The 4876-nt window shown below is 37.1% G+C and overlaps 1 long non-coding RNA gene across 3 annotated transcripts; it reads right to left on the reverse strand.

Moving 5' to 3' along the window:
* Window positions 1-668: 668 nt before the first annotated feature.
* LOC120261850 lies at window positions 669-3916 on the reverse strand. Of its 3 annotated transcripts, XR_005536652.1 has the most exons (4): window positions 3341-3916; window positions 2777-2860; window positions 2059-2695; window positions 669-1728 (listed from the first exon to the last, which is right to left on the reverse strand). It is a non-coding gene; the product is annotated as an uncharacterized LOC120261850 (long non-coding RNA). The 3 variants fall into 3 exon arrangements; XR_005536650.1 differs by lacking the exon at window positions 2059-2695; XR_005536651.1 differs by having other exon boundaries at window positions 2059-2860.
* Between the last annotated feature and the right edge of the window lie 960 nt (window positions 3917-4876).

Here is a 4876-nt window from a genome sequence, read left to right on the forward strand (position 1 = left end):
GGAGCAAGCTAATGGAGTCTCACCTATGAGCTTTTATTTATGCACCCCTAGTTCTTTCTTAGGAGGAAGACATTAAAATGTCTTTGTTATCTTTATTTTCTTTATTTTATTATTTCATATGGATATGAAATTATTATAGCAAAGATATTTCCTTTTTTTCAATTAATGTCGACGGCTTGTAGTCCACAAGTTGATCAAACTCCACATTCTAACACTGAAGTTGATAATCTATGAGAAGAAGTGACGGTTGTGAAGAACAAACTACAAAGCTTGGAGGATTCTCAAAAAAATATAGTGCAGAGTCAGAATGAAATCAAGGCTTTTTTGTCTCAAATTACTTAGATGTTAAATCCTACAAAAATTGCTCGGAATGCTGGATTTTCTCAATTTGGGACGAGTGATAGAGGCCAAGAAGAAGATCCCACTGATGATGAAGTTTGAATCATGAGAGAGTGACTTATAGAACTTGGGTGCTGCATTACTAGTTTTATTGCCATATGATTTCTATTATTCATGTTTTACTTGTGTATGAATATGTTTTAGATATTATGAAATATTGAACTTACTTGCTTTGAATACCATTGAATTTGTGTTTTGTTATGAATAAATAATTTTGTTTATTATATAGAGTTTGTGAAATGATATTGATTACATGTAATATAGGGAAATGAACCAAAAAAAAATAATATAAATATAAAAAAATACTATCACAAACGGAATTTCATTGGTAACAAAGACTTTTAGGGACGGAATTTCGTGGGTGATAAAAAGTATTAGTAACGAAATTCCGTTGGTAATAAACACATTCAAGGATGGAATTCCGTGGGTGATAAAGACTATCATAGACGGAATTCCGTTGGAAATAAACACTTTCAGTGACGTAAATTCCATTGGTGATAAAACCTTTAGTGACGGAAATTCCGTTGGTAATAAATATTTTCAGTGACTGAATTTTCGTTGGTAATGAATGCTTTTGGTGACGAATAATTCCGTTGGTAATAAACACCTTCAGGACAGAATTTCCGTTACTAATAAACATCTTCAGGAACGGAAAATTCCGTTGGTAATAGTTTAATATCACCAACGGAATTAATTTTTCCAACGGAATAGCATTAGCCACTTGCTTTTCAGCGACGGAAATTTCCAACGGAATATTCCGTTGGTAAAAGTTATCACCAACGAAATTTTACCTATTAGTGACGGAATTTTCCGTCTCTGATGCCCATGTTTTCTTGTAGTGAGAGGCCTCTTGATGGTTTAGCAAACAACAAATCTGGTGGTGAGCCTCAATTTGGCAATTGACAAAAATTGGCCGTGTACACCTCCTCTAGTGGACGCTCTTAACATACGTGTAATGAAGACTATAAGATCACCCGGGGGGTCTGTCTCTAGTTCACGCTTTGTGTCTCGTTTGCCGACCATTTCCATACCTTCACCTCACCAGTACCATCTCCAGTGAAAAATAAGCCCCCTGGGCCAACTTGCATTGCCCGCACTTCATCCTTGGAGAAAATCTTGCCCCTCTCGGTGAACAAAGAAAAATGGAAGAAAAACAGGACACCAGAGTTAAAGCACAACAGTGATCATTTCATTTGTTTTGACTGCTTAATATAAGATGATACTTACGATGGCAAATCATAGAGGCTGACAACATTGTCATTGCAAGAGTACAACAAGACAGGCTTGGCCTGTGCATCATGCATTCATTCCACCTAATGCTAGCAGTCCCTGCAAAAAACATAAGCCTTGACTAAGCTAAAGTGATAAATATATATACAGACAGAAAGTAAAAAAGATAACATTGTTTAGTTTAGGGGACTGAAAAATTAAGATTTAACAAGAAAACAAGACTTCTCCTTATGCATGTCACTACAAGCACATGTGTACACTAGTCAAAGAGACAATTTAAAATTGAATGGTTTTCGCAGCCAAGCGTATAACAAGACAATTCATAATTATTTTGATGAATAAAATTCAGTGTTCATGATTGTTCATGCCACTATAAACACATTGTAGGAGTAGTGAACTCAAATAAAAAATTCATAGACAATTACTCACCCACGGCATGGTTCATGCCATCAATAATGAGGCCTGGAGATGATTCCAAACCATAAGGTCTCCAAGGGATCAAAAGCATAAAGAAGGAAGCCTATGAATAAATTCTCTCATTGTAATAACGCCATCAAGATGCATGCACCCAAAGTTATCACCATCCAGTAGCAAATGGCACAGGAAGTATGAATCAATGAGATCATTACCACTATCTGGCATTTTCATCAGTCTCATACTTGATATATTATAAAAGGCTTTCAAAACCATCAAACAAGAAGCCATGAACTTGCAGAAGTTCAATCCACAGTTTGCTATTAAACTCAATATATTGCACATATTCAACAGGGCACAAACTAAAGATATTAATTGATTTCTTGAAACTTAAAAAAAATAAACAAATAAACAGCAACAAAAAATAAATCAAACGGAGGAGCTGACAAAATTAATCAAAATTAATGGGCTCAATTTATAGAACAAAATTAATCAAAGCATTCATAGTTTTAAGATATAGGTATCATACAGGAACCAGAATTCAGCATTATTGTTCAACATTACAAAGACTTGAAAAAATTTAAATGCCATTCCAAGACTCCTGCTACAATTAATGGGAACTAGAATTCAGCATTATCGGTTATGAACAGCCCTTGCATTCAAAATAATAAAATTAGCGTATACCTAAGACTAAAATTTTAAAGGCTCTTAGCTTTACCTAGGGAATCATTACCTTCTTTTCTTCACGTGATGCACTTGTATCATCCTTCAATTCACGTTATGAACCAGCCATTGCATTCAAAACAATAACAATAACCTGTACATTGGAACATTAACAATAACAATAACAATAACAAACAGTTTAAGAAGAAGAAAAAGGCTCAGATCTTGCCCCTCTGTTCTTTTGCATGGATAAACACGAATCAAGGGCTACAACTAAAGTTGCCATGCCACCCAATTTCTATAATCTTTTATAGGGCAAATCATCATGGCCAAGACCATCATTACTAAAGAGTAAGAGTAATGCTATATGAGGCGAACAAACCACACGAACCAGCCACTTCCAAATTAAGAAAGAAATACATGATGCAACAAAATGATTCATGCTGAATATAGATATCAACCAACCGAATTAAAACAGAGGCTTAGATTCAAGTAATGATGTTCTCCCATCCTTCCCCCTCCCTCTACAACAATAACAGTGGCAATTGCCTACTAGGCCATCCAAGCCACTATGCCATCGTTGTAGAGAGGCGAAGGAAGGATAGAAATTTTTAGGGCATCATTGCCTCTATACCTGATTTCAAGAAATTCGGAGAACCAGCCACACGAGAGAGAGTTCCACACGGCACGAGAGAGACACAAATTAGGGATGATCTGTGCCCTAGTTTCTCTTCAAAGCCAAACGAGAGAGGCGGCGGCGGCCGGGAGCGGGGGAGGGAAGCGGCGGTCGGGAGCATAGAGCCACACGAGAGAGAGAGAGAGAGAGAGAGCGAGAGAATCCGACACGAGAGAACACGAGAGAGACACAAACTAGGGCCGATCTATGCCCTAGTTTCTCTTCAAAGCCAAACGAGAGAGGGGCGACGGCCGTGAGCGGGAGAGGAAAGCGGCGGCCGGAACGGGTACCGGGAACGGGGGAGGGAAGAGAGCGGTCAGAACGAGTATCGGGAGCGGGGGAGTGAAGCGGCCGGGAGTGGTGGAGTGAACTGATCAGGAGCGGGAGAGGAGGCGGCGGCTTGAACGGCGGCCGAGAGCGGGAGAGAAGGAGATGATGTTAACGACGGCCGAGAGAGGGGGAGGGAAACGGCGGCAGCGTCGGCACCTGGGAGTGGGAGAGGGGCTTGAACGCTGCCCTAATTTCGGGAGAGGAAAGGACCCCAAGAGATATACGTTTTCGTTTTTCTCCCCTTTTTAGTTTTAATTTTTAAAAAAAAATAATTAAAAAAAAAAATTTAAATCCACGTCACCAGCCACATGGGTCGTGTGGCTGGTTCGTGTGGTTTGTTCGCCTCATATAGCATTACTCTAATGTTTTTGAGTAAATTTCATCTTGGATATGACACCATATATAGAAGGACTACATGTTAAATAGATTATTTCTTGTAACTGTTGTTCTATTTGGATAAAAGAAGATAGACCTCTCAATGATGTTTTATACACATCTATCACTGCTCATAATTTCTTCATTTTGCACTCAAAATCATCAAATAATCCACTGGTACTCAAAATTTCTTCGTTTTCAGGGTTTTCTGCTAGGAACATGAACATCAGTTGGTGAAAGTGCAAACATGAGTTATGGTAAAATTAATCAAACAAAAACTAGAACACACAACTAAATATAGTTAACAATTTTCACTTGACTGTTGTCCTATGTATGATTTCTGAAAAATGGATGGATGAGCAGGAGCTGCAATGTTCAACATGGAATAACACATCAGAAACTTTATGTGACAATATAAATTTTGAATATATGCTTGTTTTTATTTGGTAAGTTGGTTTATTTTAGTTGAGATTTTCTCGCTTGGGTTGTGTGACGTTTTAATTACAATTTTTTTAGGATGAATAAAAGCCAATTAAATTTTTTCATTTAATATTCAGTTTAAGAGATCAAAGAGTTACCAAAATTTCATGCATACCAATATAAAAGAATAATTTTTTTAAGAGTAAACCAACTATATATATATATACATATATTACATTAAATCTTTGGATATTTGATAGAAAATAAAATGCCAGGATCTATCTTAGCAAACAAGTCAAGTCTTTCCAAGTAAGGAGTTTTCTTAAAGAAAGAGTATAAATTTTTATTTAATAAATAAGGGAAGGTTTT

Source organism: Dioscorea cayenensis, chromosome 5 (assembly GCF_009730915.1).
Source record: "Dioscorea cayenensis subsp. rotundata cultivar TDr96_F1 chromosome 5, TDr96_F1_v2_PseudoChromosome.rev07_lg8_w22 25.fasta, whole genome shotgun sequence".
In the NCBI taxonomy this organism is placed as follows: Eukaryota; Viridiplantae; Streptophyta; class Magnoliopsida; order Dioscoreales; family Dioscoreaceae; genus Dioscorea; species Dioscorea cayenensis.